The following is a 22,094-nucleotide window of genomic DNA, read 5'->3' on the forward strand; positions in this document are numbered from 1 at the left end:
GAGATATTGAGCGGTCTTTTCTTATTCCATCACTGTTTAACCTCTGACCTCTCCCTGGCAGTGACATACAGCACATACACATAAACGCTGTTTGTTTGCACTGCCGTTAGCAACCATGACATTTTCTTGGTTTTGTCTTTGCTGTGCTTGTTGGCCAATTCCCCCTTGCCTTGGGTGGCGTGCGGTATGCTGTGGTATGCTAAGGTGTGATCTCTGAACAGAGTTGAATTGTTGATTGTTTAGGTATAGAGATAAACATGAGACCTGGCCCTTGTGCGAGTGCTCGTGTACCCACTAGCATAAGGAGTTGAACATACCCAGCAGATGCCTTTTTTTGGTCGATGGAAGAAAAGCTGACGAGGTTAAAGGTCGCGTACCTCTGAGGGTCGGTTGTGTTGAGCCGGCTAAAAATAGGAAAAGGCATCTCTGCTGCTGTAAAACCATTAGCTTTTTCGTCACCTGTCAACCTGCTCTCATTGTAAACCTGGATGGCTTCTCTAGCAGGTGCTGGCAGCGCTGGCTTGCAGGTAAATGGTGGTGTGCACTCACGTTTGGGACCAGGTTGGCCAGTGATCATGTGACACATTATCTGTCAGTGAAGATTGATATGTGTGGGTACGTAGAGTGTGCGAATTCTACAGTCACCCAGCAACGAACTTGTTTTTATTTTTGCTGGAACAGCCTTGGCTAGGCTAGTAGTGATTTCCATGCTTAAATAATTTCTTCCTGTGAGTATTTGTTTGTTTGGGGGGTGGGGGGGAGGGGTCAGACACACTCCTTTAGATTTTCAAAGTGAAATTTAAATGAGCTTTATCGGCATGACAACAGTTTCTGTATTGCCGGTAAACACGCCATTGAAGGCACAGAAATGGAGCGAGAGCATAACACCATACCTACATACTTTCTTTGCTTCTTTGAAAGAGTTTACTTGCTGCCAACCTCCACTCAAATCCTTTTTTTCACCCATCGCTTCACATCAGCGCTCCCCACCTTCCTTTCTGAGCTCTCGCTTCAGTAGACCTCAGCTAAAGCATATCAATAAAGCCCCCCGCCAACTCCTGAGATCTCCAGTGGGATACTGTACTCTGTCTCCCTCTCTCTCTCTCTCTCTCTCTCTCTCTCTCTCTCTCTCTCTCTCTCCCTCTCTATCTCTCTCTCTGTCTATCTCTCTCCCTCTCTATCTCTCTCTCCCTCTCTCTCTGTCTATCTCTCTCTCTCTGTCTATATCTCTCTATCTCTCTCTCTCTATCTCTTTTTCTCTCCCTCTCTGTCTCTCTCTCTCTATCTCTCTACCTTTCTTTCTCTCTCCCTCTCCCTCTCTCTCTATATCTCCCTCTCTCTCTCTCTCTCCCTCTTCACTGTCAAAGGTGTATAGTCTTTCTATTTGTCCATCAGTATATTGCCAACCATCTGCTGAGGGAGGGGTGGGCTTTTTTATATTAAAACAGGAACCCTAGCACCTCTGTGGGGACTGGAGCTGTGGAGTTAGTCCACGAGTGACACCATACCACCGTGACACTGTGTGTGTGTGTGTGTGTGTGTGTGTGTGTCTGTGTGTGTGTGTGTGTGGGTGTGTGTGTGTGTGTGTGTGTGTATGGACACCGTGATACTGTGTGTGTGTGTGTGTGTGTGTGTGTGTGTGTGTGTGTGTGTGTGTGTGTGTGTATGTGGACACCGTGACACCGTGATATTGTGTGTGTGTGTGTGTGTGTGTGTGTGTGTGTGGACACCGTGACACCGTGACACTGTGAGGTGAGGCGCTTAATGAGCAGTGAGCTCAGGCAGGCCGGGGAGACGCACTGTGTGGAGCGCAATAAAAACGCTAGCGCCACCAAAAGTGTGTAATAAAAACAGTCTGCTGACGCAATCCCGGTGGTGGAGAGGGAGAGCGGTGAGGTGACATGGAAGGGTTCTGGAAGGTTCCAGTGCTAATGAAGAGAGAGCTTTAACCAGGTGTCAGGGGGCTGGCGGGAGGGTTATTTCGGGGGGCTTTGTGTGATGATGGCCTGTCACGAGGAAGGGGATTCATTTCCTCTAAAAACCAGGAACGTCTTTCAATTCACTTTTTGTCTCTTCTTTGTGCTTCTCTCGGCTGTGTCTTCCTCTCCACCTCCCTTCCCTTGTTTCTCTCTCCACTCCCACCATATGCATTTCTGTATACCCCCTTCTCTATCTGTATATCCATTGTGAGAAGAGAGAGGGGTGAGAGAGAGAAATCTGTCCATTTTTACATCTGTTTTAATCTCTTTATTCATTTGATCCTTTCTACCGTTGTGTGTCTTTGATGGAGCCCAATCTAAAACTGGAGCTTACGCCTGTCCTCCCATCCCTTCCCAATTACACTCTTCCTCTGCAGAAATTCACCACTTCCATCCTGACCTCCCCTGGTTCCAGCAGCCAGCTTCAACACTAATCTCCAGCAGTACTGGAGCACAGACACAGATCAGACAGTACTGGATCACAGACAGAGCAGTCAGTACTGGAGCACAGACACAGAGCAGTCAGTACTGGAGCACAGACACAGAACAGTCAGTACTGGAGCACAGACTCAGAGACTGGGGGTAGCAGAGAGGAAGACGGAGAGAAAGAAACAGAGAGAGGGCCGGGGGAGTTGGAGAGAGAGAGAGAGAGAGAGAGTTAGTGACTGAGAACGAGAAGACAGGAGAGGTAATATGAGGGGGTGGGGGTGGGGAGCAGTGAAACACAGAGGCAGCCATTCTCCTATAGTCCTATAGACCAATCAGAGAGCCGAGAGAGAAAACAAAACTATATTTGGATGGTGGTGGTGGTGGTGGTGGGGGGGGGGGAGTTGGGTGGGGGGGTGATAAAGGGCTGAGTGGACAGTGGTGATCACAGCGGAGGGGGAGAGGGGATGCTGGGAGAGCAGTGATTGTGTTTGGCTGCTTTGAGAGAGAAAGAGAGACAGAGAGAGCGAGAGAGGGAGAAGGGGGGAGTTAGGGAGAGAGAGGGATTGAGAGAGACTTGAGCAGTTTCACCAAATGAAGTGTTGTACATCATGTCACATCATGTCACAGTGAAAAATGAGTGGCGTTCTAAATGAAGGTTCAGGAGGAGCGAGCCGAAAGTGTCAAACCCGTCAGGTCATTTCCTCCGAGACTACCTGTTCAAGCCACGCCATTTGATTTAGCGCTCCTTCCAGCTCCCCTCGCGCCTCCCGTCTTCTCCGGGTTAAGAATGGGATGGGATCGACTCCTGCGCGGTTCCTGCACGGTTCCTGCACGGTTCCTGCGCGGTTCCTGCGCGGTTCCTGCGCGACTCCTGCAAAACACTTTTGGGCCCTGGCTAGAGACCTCGCCAAACATGCTTTCTGCTTGCTTCTCTGTCAGGCAGATTTGGAGCACGGACTCGTGAAAATGTAAATGATTTTCATTTAACACCATTCAGATATCATTTGTCCCATTCTACAGAGAGTTTAAGTTACTCTGCCCAAAATAGGTTACCATAAACCTCCTCCACTACTTATAGCTTCACTATAGAGCTGAATTCACACTGCAATTGCTGAATTCCTATAAAACCCACTTTTAGTTCTGACACTGGAGCTCATTGTCACTCTGTGTGATGTGAAAACTATTCCTTCCCAATCGAAACAGCACTGTGCTTTTGACACTCCCTTTTCAGGTGTCCACGAACACAAACATAATACACATGTCATCACCTTAAGCACTTACTCACACACACACACACACACACACACACAGAGTAGCTCTTCAGACCCCATGCAGACGAAGCCTAGTTTGCCTAAACCCGGGTTCATTTTTCACACATATCAACTTTTTAAATCACGTGCACATGAACCCAGCGAATCCGATTGACTCAGCTGTAGTACATCCCCCACGCCTGTTGGTGGCGCTTTGGTGCTACAGACAACTGAAGAAAACGGAGAAGAAGACAGGAGCATGCTATCAAAGTAACATATGACAGTAGTTGAGGTCCAACTAGCAACGTTTAGCTTAGCCGCATAGCCTACATTTAATCTGCACAGTAACACATTATGGTGGTTTATAAAATCAGTGGTAAGAGCAGACTGTAGGTTAAGCGAAAAATTATTATATTTGTTATTGATAATAAAGAGTTTAGAACAGTGCAACAAAGCAATGTGCAACATGACATGTCTGAGTTGTTTAAATGCCTGTGCTTTATGGAGATGCTGAGCTTGAGCACGAGAGACCACAATGCAAGTGCTGTGGATCCTGGATGTTTCATGGTTTACAATTGCTTCCAATTTCATGGTTTTATTACTAACAACAAATGTAGGCTATTGTTGAGGGCTTTGTCCTTCACGTACTGTAGGCTACCTCTGAAGTAACGTTAACGCTAGCTAGTAGCTATCGTTGTCTGACAGGACTAAAGCTAACGTAACATTCATCTGTTTTGAAACTTCCGTCTATAATAAAAAATCTTTTCACGTCAGATTTGCTCATATAGGCTATTGCTGACACTTTTGAAAAATGGTCTGATGCAAATAGATTAAACAGTGATAGATTAAAGTGTGGCTTGTTAATGTCATCCCTTTCCTAACAACAGATAGATAGATACATTTGTATTAATCCCGTTAGGGAAATTCACGTGGAAAAGGAGCAAGGTAATAGGAAGAATTATTTTTTTTAAACTGGAGAGCTGTAATAACTGGCTACCAAACTCACTGCGCCATGGCAACCCATTCAGTTATTAAATAATGCCAGTTGTGTCCATTGTTCTGGCTGGTCTAATGATGCAATCACGTGGGGCAATCCGATTAGGTATGCGGATAGCGTGCAGACGAACACCAACAGCAATCGGATTTCGAGGTTACTCACTTTGGACCCCAGATTCGAGGGAGTGCGGATACAGTGTGCGGATACAGTGCGTTCGTCTGCACGATAGGGCTATCCGGAGACGGGGTTCACCGGGTTCAGACAAACTAGAGTCCGTCTGCATTGGGTCTCAGTGTGACACGTCCATTGTTGTCAACCTCCCACGGGACTGTTTGCACTCCCCCCCTCCCCCAAGTGTGATTTAATATGGGGCCGCTCTACACACACACACACACACACACACACAGAGGGCCGCTTTACCATTTCAATTCGAGGTGATGACCTTTCGCTGTTATGGCAACGGGTTAGTGGGCGAAGGAGCAAATATTGACAGTCATGGTGGGCTGGAGTGATGAGTGATGTGGAGATGGAGGCAAAGCAGAGGAGGTGCATAGGGGGTGCAGAAGAGGTGCCCATCTCAGCACGGCTGGAGTGATGAGGTGCACAGGAGGAGCAGGGGAGGTGCAGGGGAGGAGCAGAAGAGGTGCAGGGGAGGAGCAGGGGAGGTGCAGAAGAGGTGCCCATCTCAGCACGGCTGGAGTGATGAGGTGCACAGGAGGAGCAGGGGAGGTGCAGGGGAGGAGCAGAAGAGGTGCAGAGGAGGAGCAGGGGAGGAGCAGGGGAGGTGCAGAAGAGGTGCCCATCTCAGCACAGCTGGAGTGATGAGTGATCTAGAGATGGAGGAGGTGCCCATCTCAGCGTGGCTGGGCGTTATTGCGCAATGCATCACTCTTATGTGTTTTAGGTCCACTGATAGGTCACCACACCAGCGGCTCCTGGGATTATGAGAGGGCAGTGGAGACAGGGTTTGAACTATTGCCTCGCTGCTGCTACCCGTGTGTTACATGGATAAGAAAGAGGATTATTCTCTGTGAGAGTAAGAAGAGGGGGGAAAAAAGCAATTATTTTCCCAGTGACCATAGGATGACCCTTGAGGAAACTGGATGTTTGTGTTTGGTTTGAAAGAGACGCACAATCAAAGAGGGAAGAGGAAGAGGTGGAGAAGGACATAGGTGTGAAGAGAGGCGCAGGCTGAGAGGTTGATGGAGAGAGCGCTAGTGAAAGAGAGCACAAGGGAGGGAAAGAGCGAGAGTGGATATATTAGAGTTGTCAGACAGGCTAGGGAGGTGAAGGCGACGGAGGAGGAGGAGGAGGAGGAGGAAGAGGGGGGAGAGGTTGGTGTCAGCGCCTACGGGTTCTGTAATGGAACGCACCCGGTGGGGGAAACTCGCAGCCGGCCCGGATGATTAATGTCGTGCCATACCGCACCACACCAGCTCCAGGCCTCACCAGCCATTTGGCCAGAGTAATGGCCCTCGCCAGGCACCGGCAATGTGGCACAGGGGCCCTGGGGCCTGGACAACACCATTTGGCTAGAGAGCGATGGTGTGGAGGGATGATGCCATCTTCTTCTGAACGTATGAGGCATATGCCTATCTGACAGTACATAAACACTAGTACTACAAGGCAAGACAACAGCATTTGGCTAGAGAGGGGTGGTGTGGGGGCTTGGCATCATCTACTGTCTTCTGAGCATGTAAGCGTAACCCTATTTTGAAGTGCATAAAAACTGATGCTGCAGGGCAGCATTGTTTGGCAAAGGGGCACTCACTGGGACAGGGCAAGGACGTGTTAGGGGATGTTACTGTCAGCCATCTTCTTCTGCGTCTATAAGGCACAGCCCTCATGTGAAAGTGCCTTAAAAACAGGTACCACATGACTTGGGAAACAGCTTTGGGGAAAGTGCTCGCGCTTGGGCAGGAGATGGCTGGGGGAAAGGGGTGCTATCCTCTGTCGTCCTTACCTGAGCGCATTAGGCAGACCCCTGTAGTTCGGTCCAGGTCACCTGAAGAGGGGGCGGGGTGGGGGGGTGGGGGGTGTAGACTCTAGTCCCCGAGGTTCCACTGAGAGCGGTTCCACTGAGAGCGCTGCACGCTGCAGACGGAAGATAATTACGATCTGGTGAGAATGTGAATGTTCCAGAGAGCAGTCATGGAACGTACACCTTCTGTGCTTGTTAACATGCTTGTGTCGCTCAGGGGAAAAAAGGGGATGAATATGAGAGAGAGAGAGAGAAAGAGAGAAAGGGGGAGAGAGAGACCATTGTGAAGATGAAGAAACACAATTAACCTGAATGAGCAGCGAGACAGGACTGACTTTGATGAATTTGCCCATTAAGGAGAGCGTGCAAGGCCCCAGGGAGTGCAGCATTTCCATGAGAGAGAGAGAGAAGACAGAGAGAGGAGACAGAGAGAGAAGACAGAGATAGCGCGCGCGAGAGAGAGATAGCGAGAGAGGCAGAGAGAGAGAGAGAGAGAGAGAGAGAGGGGGAGAGAGAAAAGCCTTTTTAGACCTATATTGTGTCAGCTCAACGCAAAGCAGTTTGTGTAGCATATGTGTTATTGATGCTAACAGTACAACCATGACTGTTTGTGTTTGTGAATGTGCGTGTTGGAAAATGGGTTTCTGTAAGCAACTGTAAGCATCAAAAACACATATGGTACAACTGGGGCAGGTCATCATGCTTACAAATGCTGTTATGTAACAGGACTTATACTTGTCTCTCCTTAAGCTACCCACCAGATAGCTCCTTTATGTGGGTCCTTTATGGTGTGTGTTAGAAATATATGATTGGGTTATATTTTTGCCCCGCTGTTGTCAAAATACATCCGTAGGCAACCATGCACACATTTGGCCTGGATTTGAGTGGGGAAGATTAGCCTCTTTGGTGTGTTTGGAACATCCCAAGCCTATCTACATCCCAGCAATGGCAAAGCGTATAGCGGAAGTTCAGATTCAAACCCAACCAAACAACACAGCAAAGGTAAGTGCTGGTTCAGTCCAGCTAGTGGTGGGGTTTCAGGAGGAAGCCTAACTTTTATGTGCTAGTGGACGGGTTTCAGGAGGTAGACTGACTTTTATGTGCTAGTGGACGGGTTTCAGGAGGTAGACTGCCTTTTATGCGCTGGCCTTAACTGCCATTCAGGAGCTGCAACATAGGAAGATGTTGTTGTTTACAGACGTGCTCTTGTCTTCTCCTGTCTTGTTCTTATCATGACTGGCCCACTGAGACCAGCCCCACGGTGACACGGTGACACCGAGATCACCACACGCCCATATTTCTCATCCCCTGCACGGCGCTGCCAGGTTGCCATCAAAAGGCGATGCCACTCTCAAAGAGAGTTTTCTCTCCAAACAGTTTAGTTTCCAGCTTCACCCTACAGACACACAGCCTTGTTTGGATGTCTGCTACGTCTCTTAGCGCGTAGCTAATCCCTCAGCAAGAGCTCCTAGAACAGGCAGGGCAGCCCCTGACGCACTGAAGCCGTGTGGAAAGAACAATCAATTGCCAGTTTGAACAAGGCAAAGAAAAAGAGAGAGTAATGTTGTAACACTAGCGTCTCTCTCCCATATGTGTTTCTGCGGCTAGCCCGCGCTCCTGCAGGCCCGGTGGCTGGCCCCCGAGATTGGCACATGCAAAACCTGTTGCCGGGAGACGGTCGGCGCCGCTAGAATTGCTTCCAGGCAATCTTCTTGCACTTGTCTCCGCCGAGGCTATCTTCACTCCGAGGCTATCATCACTCCTGCTGCCATTTTTCCCATTCCTTCCGCCAATTATATTTATTTCTGACGCAAGTTTTCTCACCTCTTTCAAGTCACAAGTTAGTGGTTGATAGTGTGTGGGTGTGACTGTGTGTGTGGGTAAATCTGAATAAGTGTGTGTGTATATAGTTGTGTGTGTGTGTGTGTGTGTGTGTGCGCCTGTGAGTCTCAGGTGGAACTCCTAGATCTTAGATGCAGGCAAAATAGGCACAAGGTGTGAGGGGATTGCTGCCTATGCACCATTTATAGCCTGGGGTCTTTTAGCTGAGAAACACCAGCTTGTGCTGCATTAATGAGTGTGTGTGTGTGTGTGTGTGTGTGTGTGTGTGTGTGTGTGTGTGTGTGAGTGTGTGAGCAAGAGAGATAGAGAAAACGAGCATTAGAGTGTGTGTGTGTGCTTGTGTGTGTGTGTGTGTGTGTCTGTGTGTTTGTGAGAGAGAGACAGAAAGAGCAAGAAAGAGAGCAAGAGCGAGCGAGCGAGCATGAGAGTGTGTGTGTGTTTGTGTGTGTGTGTGTGTGTGTGTTACCCGTTACCGTGTCGGTAATGCATTCCGGGGATAAAACACACACGGGAGACAACGCTGACTACATGCACACGGTTTATTTAAACACAAACAACCATCATACTTCACCACGATCAGTACCGCATATTGGTCATACAACCACCAAACATACCGGGAGTGAAAGCGTGTGGACTTCCAAATGCAATACAGAGGAACAACCCGATTAGAAAGTCGGGAAGGTCCTTTGAACTTTGGGCGCATCCACGTCAGACCTGCACAGGCCAAGTTGGTGTGAAGAGGGGTGTGATAACTGGTGACTGATGTAAAGTGCTATGTAATATAATAAGAGTGTATTTGTGTAGAACTTGTCGGTAGTACTATATGGAAATGTATTGAGTGGATAATGAGTCGGAATATGTATTTTTATTGGTAATTGATTTGCTATGTGTAATGGTTCAGGCCGGGGAAAATAAATACCGGCGCAGAACTGATCTTGAGGGAGCGATAAATCTTAGGGGAACAACTTCCCACCCCTGTAGACGACTAGAGGTTAATTGGTTTAGATTGGAGCGCGACACATTTGCTAAATTTTACTCCGGATTATTGAGAGTTTACCTGTACAGGAGCTGAATTGTTTAGGGTTTATTTATTTATCGAGAGCTATGGTTTGGAGTTTTTTTGTTTCTGTTTTGTTTTTCTCCAGTCTGGCGTGTTTGCCTAATACCAACGGCCATTAAACATTTGCCATTTTGTACCACGATCATCTGAGACGCTGCCTCCAGTTCTTATTACCTCGCCGCGAGGCCGGCCATCCTACAGTGTGAGACGGAGAAAATGTGTGTGCAGATGTGTCTGAGACAGAGAAAGAGCAGGAGAGGGAGAGCAGGAGAGCGAGAGAGAGAAAGAAAGAGAGAGAGAGAGAGGGAGAGGGAGAGGGAGAGGGAAAGAGAGAGAGAGAGTCAGGGATATGTATTTGTGCTGTCAAATGGTCTAAACTGCCACCATCGCCAGAGTGGCCCTCTATTTCTCTGTCACTCTTTCTCCATCTTTGAGTGCCTTTTAATATGTGTGAACAGCAGTAACCATTAACTGTCAGAGAGTCAGTGACACATTGTGTCACACAACAATGATGGCCGCTCCAAAACATCAGTCTTCCTAAGAAGCTCCCAGGAGACAGACACTAATGGCGTTATAGTTTTAATGAGGCTGCTGACTCATGGTGGAAACTCATGGCTCTCTCTCTCTCTCTCTCTCTTTCTGCCAGAGGAAACTGTTGTAAGTTTGTTTGTTTTCCGTATAGTTCTGATTACAGTGGGTGGACAGTGAATCGCAGTGGAAAAGACTTCAGAAGGAGAAAAGTGAATACAAGACATTTTTTTTTTGCTTTTCTGAAAGCAATTGATATGTGAGACTTTGAAGTCAGGATGGTGTTTGAAAGGTTTTTGCAAATGACATCTCAATTCATCTTTGCGTCAGCTCTTTTTTCTCTTTCTCTACTTTAGACAGCTAGTAGAAACACTTGCCTTTCTCTTTCCTGGTTGAGAATCGACCATCTTGTAGGTGCGCTAGTGCTACTGCTGCTGGCTAGCGCTGGTTCCAGTGAGCTGAGCTGGCTAGGGTTGAAACGGCCTCCGCAGGGGCAGGGGCTTGTTGAGGTGAGGGCTGAGGTCTTGGGGGAGATGGAGAAGTTGGAGGGGATGTTATACATTAGTAGGGAGCAGAGGGAGAGAGGAAGGCAGAGGGAGAGATGGAGAAAGAGACAGAGAGAGGCTGACCTCTATTTTAGATGTGATTTATGTCCTCTACCTTTTATTTTATTATTTTTATGGATGTCCAGCACCCCTCTACTCTGTGTGTGTGTGTGTGTGTGTGTGTGTGTGTGTGTGTGTGTGTGTGTGTGTGTGTGTGTACCCCCTCTACTGTGTGTGTGTGTGTGTGTTTGTGTGTGTGTGTGTGTGTACCCCTCTACTGTGTGTGTGTGTGTGTGTGTGTGTGTGTGTGTGTGTGTGTGTGTGTGTGTACCCCTCTACTGTGTGTGTGTGTGTGTATGTGTGTGTGTGTGTACCCCTCTACTGTGTGTGTGTGTGTGTGTGTGTGTGTGTACCCCTCTACTGTGTGTGTGTGTGTGTGTGTGTGTGTGTGTGTGTGTGTGTGTACCCCTCTACTGTGTGTGTGTGTGTGTGTGTGTGTGTGTGTGTACCCCTCTACTGTGTGTGTGTGTGTGTGTGTGTGTATCCCTCTACTGTGTGTGTGTGTGTGTGTGTGTGTGTGTGTGTGTGTGTGTACGTGTACCCCTCTACTGTGTGTGTGTGTGTGTGTGTGTGTGTGTGTGTGTGTACCCCTCTACTGTGTGTGTGTGTGTGTGTGTGTGTGTGTGTGTGTACCCCTCTACTCACCTCCTCTCCTTCCCACCTCTGCCCTGTTCATCTCTGAGCTCCTCTGTCATATTCTGTGCTTTCATCTCCATTCCTCCTTCCTCCAGGTCTCTCCTCCTCTCCTCTCCCCCTCTCCTCTGAGGATGTAATACCTATGGATCTCATAGGTTTGCAGTAATGTAAAGATTTGAATATTGGTTCAATAACAGAGGGCTAAGCCTCTCCTCCTCTCTTCCTCTCCTCCCTCATCTCCATCACCTCTATTCCTCTCTTCTCCACTCCTCTCTCTTTGCTGCATAGAGAGCTTACAGGTCATTTACAGCACAGCAGAGAGTTCCACCACCACATGACCAAACATTAAACCCCCCATTAAACCTGCCAAGGCATTTTTTGGCAAATGTGCTGTGATGTCCGTGCTGTAGAATTCCGCCAGCGTGGAACCTGCTGCCATGTGTGTGCGTGCGTGCGTGCGTGTGTGCGTGTGTGTGTGCGTGTGTGCGTGTGTGTGTGCGTGTGTGCGTGTGTGTGTGCGTGCGTGCGTGTGTGTGTGTGAGAACACCATGCCTTTGGTCACCTCCCTGGGCCTCCAGCTCAAGGATGTGAGAGAGTTGATCTCCAGCACTAAAGCTCCCCTCTGTGGCAACACAGCACCAGAAGACTACTCTCTCTCTCTCTCTCTATCCCTCTATTCCTCTCTCTCCCTCTATCTATCCCTCTTTCTCTCTCTCTCTACCTCTATCCCTCACTCTCTATCCCTCTCTCCCTCTCTATCTCTCTTTATTCCTTTCTCCCTTACTCTCTCTCTATGTATCCCTCTCTCTTTCTCTATATCCCTCTATCCCTCTCTCTCTCTATCCCTCTCTCTCTCTATCCCTCTCTCTCTCCCTCTATCCCTCTCTCTATCCCTCTCTCTCTATTCCTCTCTCTCTCTCTCTCTCTCTCTCTCTACCCCCCTGACCCTCTAGTCTATCTCACAAGTTTCTTTCTCTGAGTGGAAATCTCACCCCATCTCCCCTCTTTGCTTTCTCAGTTGTGTCAGGCTGTCTGTCTTCCCTCCTCCCAGGTCTTTGTCTTCATGTCGGTGTTTGGAAAAGTAGGACAACCTTAAATGACAGTAAGATGGGGAGGGGTGGGGTTGGGCGCGGCAAATGAGACTACACTCAGCATGTAACCCATTCATTAGGTCTGCCTAAATTGCTTGTCAATACTGGTAACTCAGTTGTCTATTAACCGGCACCCTGTGAACCCATCCAGTGGTGGAGGATTGGCCCTCATTTTAATCAAGGGGAGGTGAGAAGTGTCTCATTAAAAAGTCTGTAATGACAGGGTTTCAAAGCTGTCGACAGAAATACATATTTGAGCTGCTCACGCTTAATTATTCCTGCCGTCCCATTAATTTAAGCATGCGCAGCTGTAATTGATTGGTGTTGTCCTTGACAACGTCTCTTTAAACGGTCCAAAGCAGGTGGAATATCTTTAAAATGTCACAAAGGAACATAGCCTAAGAGTTGAGGGCCACCGCGGTATTTGTTGTTGTTGTGGAGTGTAGCCTCTTTGGAATAAGGCACTAACATTAGGGACACTTATGCAAAGGTCCTCTGTCTATGATAAGTTGTTTTGCCTGATCGTTTTTTTAATAATTAATTATGTATTTAATTCATTCACTTGTATTCAAACTGGCTTGCAGCACAGTTAAGGTGTGTATTACATACCAGTGCTTCGTATAAAAGGTGTACTTGACCTTGGGGTTGCAAACACCTTACTCAACACAAAGAGACACGGGAACCCAATAGTTCTGGGCAATAGTTCATGGTCAGGTAATACGCTGCCAATAGCTCATAGTCAGACTCACTATGAACTATTGTGGAAAGGATCTTTGCTGGGGCACTCCACACTCCACACTCCACACCCCACACCCCACACTCCACACCCCACACCCCACACCCCACACTCCACACTCCACACTCCACACCCCACACTCCACACTCCACACTCCACACTCCACACCCCACACCCCACACTCCACACCCCACACCCCACACCCCACACCCCACACTCCACACTCCACATCCCACACTCCACACTCCACAGTCCACTCTCCACACTCCACTTTGTGATGGATACGGGGGAGTTAACTTCCTTGTTGCAAGACATTTAGTTTCAGGTTGCACCTTGACAGTGGGGGTGGGTGGAGGAGTGAGTGGTGGTAGTGGCACAGTGAGACTTGAGATATGCCCACCCCACACACCCCCTGTTTGTTGAGAATGGAGAGCGGTCCTTATACAGGGTCAGATATGCCCACCCCACACACCCCCTGTTTGTTGAGAATGGAGAGCGGTCCTTATACAGGGTCAGATATGCCCACCCCACACACCCCCTGTTTGTTGAGAATGGAGAGCGGTCCTTATACAGGGTCAGATATGCCCACCCCACACACCCCCTGTTTGTTGAGAATGGAGAGCGGTCCTTATACAGGGTCAGCTGAGCGTATTAAGTGGTCGAATTTTGGGGCCCGAGGTTAGAGGATGCCCTCACCTGTCCAATTAGAAAGACGACCTGCTTCCACCCTCCCATGCTGTGTCGACGTCAGACTGTAGTGGAGGAGGTCCACAAATAGCCGATGTGACTCCTGGTCCCGGAGATACCCCGTCATGATGGCAGGGGTGGGGGGGGGGGGATGGGCAGGGGGACCCATGACAAGAAATTGCAGGAACCTGGCTTTGATAGAGACCCCCCCCTACGACCTCCTTCCTCCCGATCCGTTTACCTTCGAAGATCACCCGGGGGTTCCTCTGGAAATGTCAGAGTCTCAGAGAGTTGGGGGCCGAGGGCTGGACAGGTCACAGTCAAGATGCAGGACCAGTGATAACCACTGCATGACTCACAGACTCGCATTCTGAGCCTGAGATATTGGGTTTGGTTTGTGCTCTCTGAGAATCTAAACACACACACACACACACGCACACGCACACAGACACACTCATACACATACACACGCACGCACACACACACACAAACACACACACAGACACACACACACACACACACACATAAACACTCCTCATCTTGTCAATCTATCCCTGACTGAGGGTAAAGACAGCATTGTGTCACTGCCGGTGCTGCACAGAGCCTGTTCCATTCCCCTTCACTACTTGATGAACACACACACACGCCCACGCACACACAGACACACACACACACACACACACCACACGCCCACGCACACACACACACAGACACACACATAAACATACACACACACACACACACACAGACACACACATAAACATACACACACACACACACACACCACACGCCCATGCACACACACACACAGACACATACACATACACATACACACACATACACATACACACACCACACGCACGCACACACAGACACACACATACACATACACACACACACACGCACACGCCCACGCACACACACACACACACATACACATACACACACACACACGCCCACGCACACACAGACACATACACACACATACACATACACACACCACACGCACGCACGCACACACACACACACACACACACACACACACACAAACACACACACACACACACACACACACGCACACACACATACATACATACACATACCACTGGCGAGGTAAGAAATTTGGGTGGATGGGTGGATTTGAAATGTGAACCTGTGAAACTGTGAAATAGGGTAGGCCTAAACAAGATAAAACAAATGCCATTTTCAATTCAATATCAATTCATATCAGTTGATTTCCAAATGCATTATTCAATTAAATATCAATTCACATCAGTTGATTTCCGACCACACAATGGGTAAAGGGTACAGTGACTTGTCTTTGATTTGCAACAAGGTAACAATGACACCAGACTGCACCGTTTTTTAGCTATAGAAGTCTGAGGTAGTCTAGATTAATTAAAGTGAACCTTATTTATCGGTTAATCAAGCTCATCACAAGGCTGCATATTTAATGGTCATTAGCTAATCTCGGAAGGTATAAAAATATCCCTGCTACCTGTTCTGCGTTGTCTTGTTCAGCATGCTAAATGCCTTGGCTTTGTACTGTGTGTACAGTTATGATCTCAGCGTAGCTTAAAGCCTCTGCTAACTCTCAATCATGAGCCACAAGGGCCTGGGGACAAAGCTATACACTTTTGCGTATGCGCTCATGTGACAAGCTATACACTCTGGGATTGGGTGGGCCAGCTGTCAATCTGGCCCTCACACACACATACACACACACACACACACACACACACACACACACACACACACCATAAACAGTGTTGAATGGACATGTAAAGTACTTTGTTGATCACTGATAAAGCACATATACTGACTGTAGGAAGCAGATTGTAAAATCCTATGTTGATCTGTGATGAAGTGTATTAATAGTACTGCTCTGGTAGATTTCTCATCTGTTTGGATTTCTTGCGTTTTTCAAGACATCCGGAACTTCCTGTGAACCGTCAATCATCCTTGTCTTCACTGAAGTGTGTGATAATTTTTTCAACGACTCTTTCTCTTCCGTCTCATCTTTTTTTTTTCTTTCCATACCTTCTTTCCCCTTTGCCCATTTCCTCAAAACGTAATGCTGTTCACTGAGAGCTGTTACGACTGGTGGGTGTTGTGTAGAACTCAATCGCACGACTCAGCACAGGGGTAGATTCAGAAGAATAAACGTTTACTAGCAGGGTTCGGTACACGGGTAGGCAGTCCAAAAGTAGGCAAACAAATCCAAACAGGGAATAGGCAGGAGAATAGTTGTAGGGCAGGCAGAGGTCAGAAGCACGAGTAATCACTTGAACAAGGCAGAAGCGCTAAACGCTAGGAACACACGAGGAGCAGTGGAAAACCAAGGAACATACCATCAAACACAATTTTTACGACGACACAACGAGGAACAAGAAAACAAGGACTATATATACACACACACAGGCAACAGATAACGAGGGACAGGTGAGAACAATCAAGGCGGGGCAGACAAAGACACAGGTGGACTAAACAAGGGGAATAACAGGACACAGGTGAAACCAATGATACACACAACCCGGGAGATTGGGAACAGGTGAGGGGTGGAGACACGGACAACAACAAGAGGGCACATGGCACAGACAAACAAACACAGGGAAAGCACATGGCAGGAACAAGGAAGCACGAGGACTAGACACGGGAACAAACATGCGACCACACAAGGGAGACAAACACAGAAATTAGACACGGACAGAACACAGACCTTACAGTACCCCCCCTCTAAGGGCCGGATTCCAGACGGCCCTAAACACAAACAGATCAAATCCACCTAGGGTGGGTGGAGGGGGTCCAGAGCAAGGCAGGCGGGCAGACCGGACCAGACAGCCCAAAAACACACAAACAGATCAAATCCACCTAGGGTGGGTGGAGGGGGTCCAGAGCAAGGCAGGCGGGCAGACCGGACCAGACAGCCCAAAAACACACAAACAGATCAAATCCACCTAGGGTGGGTGGAGGGGGTCCAGAGCAAGGCAGGCGGGCAGGCCGGGCCAGACAGAAGGCTGGAAAGAAGGGTCTGGTGGCTGACCGGGTGGACGGCCAAGCAAGGGCAGAATGTCTGGTGGCTGGCCGTGTGGGTGGCCAAACAGGGGCAGAGTCTTTGGCGGCCGACCGGGTGGATGGCCAAACAGAGGCAGAGTCTTTGACGACCGACCGGGTGGATGGCCAAACAGGGGCAGAGTCTTTGGCGACCGGCCGGGTGGGTGGCCAAACAGGGGCAGAGTCTTTGGCGACCGGCCGGGTGGGTGGCCAAACAGGGGCAGAGTCTTTGGCGACCGGCCAAACAGACCAACAATAAACACAACAACAACCCTAACAACAAATAGATGCCAGCGATATCGATTGGTGTTTGGGGTTGCAGGGCCAGTGGCTGGGGTAGACGTGGCACCTGGACTCGCTGGTTCATTAGGGCTGGCGGCACCGAACCCTGGGTCTGCTGCAGCTGGGACAGGGAACCCAGGAACACTGGAGACAGGATCCGGAGCGCCTGGGGCCGGCGCATGGACGCCTGGAACCGGCGCAAGGACACCTTGGACAGGAACGCCGGAGACGCTCGGGACCGGGACGCCTGAGGCGCTCGGGACAGGGGAGCCTGGGACGCTCGGGACCGGGGCGCCTGAGACGCTCGGGACAGGGGAGCCTGGGACGCTCGGGACAGGGGAGCCTGGGACGCTTGGGACAGGGGAGCCTGGGATGCTCGGGACAGGGGAGCCTGGGACGCTCGGGACAGGGGCGCCTGGGACGCTCGGGACAGGGGCGCCTGGGACGCTCGGGACAGGGGCGCCTGGGACGCTGGGGACAGGGGCGCCTGGGACGCTCGGGACAGGGGAGCCTGGGACGCTCGGGACAGGGGAGCCTGGGACGCTCGGGACAGGGGCGCTCGGGACAGGGGCGCTCGGGACAGGGGCGCTCGGGACAGCAGAGCCCTCAGCAGCGACGCCATCAGGAGGTGCTGCTGGACCGGTGACGGCAGAGGGTGCTGCTGGGCCTGCATCGGAAACGGATGCTGGAGGATCTTGGTCGGCAGCTGTGGCAGCAGGGTCCGGGTCAGCTGCGGGGTGTGGGTCGGCAGCGGTGGCTGCGGGGTCCGGGTCGGCAGCGGTGGCTGCGGGGTCCGGGTCGGCAGCGCTGGCTGTAGGGTATGCACAAGCTGGGTGAGCGTCGGCTGGGTCTGCTGGGTCAGCGACGGCTGGGTCTGCAGGGTGAGCGACGGCTGGGTCTGCAGGGTCAGCGACGGCTCGGTCTGCAGGGAGAGCGGCGGCTGGTTCTGCTGTGGCGTAGGCCTCAGTGGCGTCACCATCAGTAATTTCATCAGAGGCTGCTTCAAGGACAGCAGCGACAGAGGCTGCTTCGGGGTTGCTAGCAACAGAGGCTACGTCGGGGGCAGCAGTGGGTGCTTCGGGAGCGGTAGCGACGGAGGCTACGTCAGTGGCATCAGAGGCTGCTTCTGGGGTGGTAGCGACAGAGGCTACGTCGGGGGCGGTAGCGTCAGAGGCTGCTTCTGGGGTGGTAGCGATAGAGACTACGTCGGGGGCAGCAGTGGGTGCTTCGAGAGCGGTAGCGACGGAGGCTACGTCAGTGGCATCAAAGACTGCTTCTGGGGTGGTAGCGACAGAGGCTACGTCGGGGGCGGCAGCGTCAGAGGCTGCTTCGGGGGTGGCAGCATCAGAAGCTGCTTCGGGAGAGGCAGAGGCTGCTTTGGGAGTGGTAGCGACGGAGGCTACATCTGGGGCAGCAGAGACGACCTTGGAGGCGGCAGCGTCAGAGGCTGCTTCTGGGGCGGTAGCAACGGAGGCTACTTCAGGGGCGGCAGCGTCAGAGGCTGCTTCTGGGGCGGCAGCGTCAGAGGCTGCTTCGGGGGAGGCAGAGGCTGCTTTGGGAGTGGTAGCGACGGAGGCTACATCTGGGGCAGCAGCGACGACCTCGGAGGCGGCAGCGTCAGAGGCTGCTTCTGGGGCGGTAGCAACGGAGGCTACTTCAGGGGCGGCAGCGTCAGAGGCTGCTTCTGGGGCGGCAGCGTCAGAGGCTGCTTCGGGGGAGGCAGAGGCTGCTTTGGGAGTGGTAGCGACGGAGGCTACCTCTGGGGCAGCAGAGACGACCTCGGAGGCGGCAGCATCAGAGGCTGCTTCGAGGGTGGCAGAGGCTGCATCGATGGCAGCAGAAGCTGCATCGAGCAAGGCAGCGCCAGAGGCTTCTTTGGGTGTGACAGAAAATCTTTCCAATGCTGCAAAGGCAGCTTCGAGGGCGGTGGAGATTGCTTCAAGGGTGGAAGCTCCAAAGGCTGCGTTGACGGCGTCAGAGACCGCTCTGATGGTGGCATTGGGTAGAGGCTGCTTCGAGGTTGACAGCGTCAGAAGCTCTTCCTAGGGCGGCTGCGGCTGTCCTGAAGGCGGGAGGCAGGAGACGTGGAGTCGGAGCTGAAGCCAGAGCAGTATTGGTGAGTGAAGCTGAAACCCTGGAGCCGGAATCCAGGCGGCATGGAACCGGAGCTGGAGAGGGAGGTGCAGCGAGGGAATCCCAACGATCCAGGAGCTGCTCGAATTGTCCCAACAGCAGGTTCAGGAACTTCAGGGAACTTCTCCCTTGCTCCTCTATTTCCCTTGTCACGAGGCAGAGAGAGGAGGCTTGTTTGCTCAAACTGCATCTGAGCACTGAGTCTGAGTCGGCTGAGTCCATCCTTGGTGTCGTCGTACTGTTACGACTGGTGGGTGTTGTGTAGAACTCAATCGCACGACTCAGCACAGGGGTAGATTCAGAAGAATAAACGTTTACTAGCAGGGTTCGGTACACGGGTAGGCAGTCCAAAAGTAGGCAAACAAATCCAAACAGGGAATAGGCAGGAGAATAGTTGTAGGGCAGGCAGAGGTCAGAAGCACGAGTAATCACTTGAACAAGGCAGAAGCGCTAAACGCTAGGAACACACGAGGAGCAGTGGAAAACCAAGGAACATACCATCAAACACAATTTTTACGACGACACAACGAGGAACAAGAAAACAAGGACTATATATACACACACACAGGCAACAGATAACGAGGGACAGGTGAGAACAATCAAGGCGGGGCAGACAAAGACACAGGTGGACTAAACAAGGGGAATAACAGGACACAGGTGAAACCAATGATACACACAACCCGGGAGATTGGGAACAGGTGAGGGGTGGAGACACGGACAACAACAAGAGGGCACATGGCACAGACAAACAAACACAGGGAAAGCACATGGCAGGAACAAGGAAGCACGAGGACTAGACACGGGAACAAACATGCGACCACACAAGGGAGACAAACACAGAAATTAGACACGGACAGAACACAGACCTTACAAGAGCTGTGTTATGGGCTCGTGAAGTTCACCAACTTGATTCCTCTCTCTCTCTCTCTCAAATTCAAATTTAAATTCAAAAGAAGCTTTATTGGCATGACCATAACGTTCTACAGTATTGCCAGAGCATTTGGGTTGGGTGTATAATACGTTTATTATATAAACAATACATACTGTATATCTATACCCAAGGTCTCTCTCTCTCTCCCTCTCTCTCTCTCCCGTGCGATGCTGAAAGGGTTACATAATTTAGACCACAGCTGTACGCTCATGCGCAAGCGGGATTAGCATGCTGTTGTATCAGTGAAACAATGAGAACATTTGCCATTAAAGACGCTAAAGCTGCTCGTATGCCAAGCTATTTTTGGCAGCCGTTACAAAGGGCCCTGCACTTCAAAGCATGCGCTGAGGGTCTTTTTGACATTCAGATTGATATTGTATTTATACCCCAAATGTTTGGGGCTCCGGCTTGCGTTTGTAAATTGGCAGCACATTGCTCTCTCTTTCTCTCTCTCTCTCTCTCTCTCTCTCTCTCTCTCTCTCTCTCTCGCACGGGCACAGAGTGTTAAGATGTTTGGATGCGTGGCACCGTGGAACAATAGGCAGACACACCTGCAGGCACTGTTGTGCTAATGTGGGATGCACATCTCTGGAGAACACCTGCCCTTTCTGTGGGCGGAACAGTGCCCCCCCCCCCCCCGTCTCCCACCCACCCTCCTACAGTCCCTGAGTAAAGCATGCTGCAACATAAAGAAGTCTGAATACGCAGAACCATCGTTAAAAGCGCTCATAATGTCTTCGTCGTGTGAAACAATATTACACAGTGGGGTGTTTATGGCCGTATAAAGGGGTTAACTCTTCTACACAGATCTCAGGTTTCACCTGCACTTGAAGAATAATGTTTGTACTCTAACTCTAGTGTGGTTGCAATGATCTCACAGTTGGATCTGGGACATCCCCATGAGAAGTTCAGCCACTCCACTAACATCGGAGCTACACAGCTAGTTTCCTACTCCGCGTGGAAAGGATTGTAGCGCACACCTGCGTCTGATGGATGCTGCACATTTTCTGTCATCAACAGGGGGGGGGGGGCAGGTTGTGCTCTGGGGGCGGGAGCAGATGGGAGGTGGGGAGCGGTAAGCATAGATGCCCCACTTTTCCCCCCATAATGCATCTGTGGTGAGGTGAGGAGCAATACTCCGCGGTGGGGTGGGGTTGTTTACGGCGAGGTGGAGGGCTAAGCTCCTCTCTGAGCCGTGTGTCACAAAGGTGGAGTAATGCAGTTTGTCGCTGGCGCGGGGACACTGAGGTTTGTACTGTACTGCCTCTCCGAGAGCGCTTTGATAAGGGGCTCAGCCTCAGCACATATGAGCTCCCACTGTGGAGATTGCTCACGGGAGAAGGAGGGGTGTATCAGGTGTGTGTGTGTGTGTGTGTGTGTGTGTGTGTGTGTGTGTGTGTGTGTGTGTGTGTGTGTGTGTGTGTGTGTGTGTGTGTGTGTGTGTGTGTGTGTGTGTGTGATTGTGTGTAATACGTGTGTTTGTGATTGTGTGTAATACATGTGGAATGGAAGGGGTTTGTGTGATACGGTGTGTGTGTGTGTGTGTGTGTGTGTGTTGTGTGTGTGTGTGTGTGTGTGTGTGTGTGTGTGTGTGTGTGTGATTGTGTGTAATACGTGTGTTTGTGATTGTGTGTAATACATGTGGAATGGAAGGGGTTTGTGTGATACGGTGTGTGTGTGTGTGTGTGTGTGTGTGTGTGTGTGTGTGTGTGTGTGTGTGTGTGTGTGTGTGTGTGTGTGTGTGTGTGTGTGTGTGTGTGTGTGTGTGTGTGTGTGTGTGTGTGTGTGTGTGTGTGTAGGAAGTAGGGGAGGCCATTCATCCGGTCATGATTAATGAATGTGAACTTCACCCGGGCACATTCAGTCCAGCTAG

At 50.5% G+C, this 22,094-nt stretch overlaps 1 protein-coding gene across 1 annotated transcript in view; it reads left to right on the plus strand.

The window, feature by feature from the left end:
* The window catches only part of LOC105889793 (regulator of G protein signaling 6), an 85,182-nt gene that overhangs the window by 4,754 nt on the left and 58,334 nt on the right, over positions 1–22,094 (plus strand). The gene's annotated exons all lie outside the window — the stretch shown is intronic.

The sequence above is a fragment of the Clupea harengus genome, chromosome 15 (assembly GCF_900700415.2).
Source record: "Clupea harengus chromosome 15, Ch_v2.0.2, whole genome shotgun sequence".
In the NCBI taxonomy this organism is placed as follows: domain Eukaryota; kingdom Metazoa; phylum Chordata; class Actinopteri; order Clupeiformes; family Clupeidae; genus Clupea; species Clupea harengus.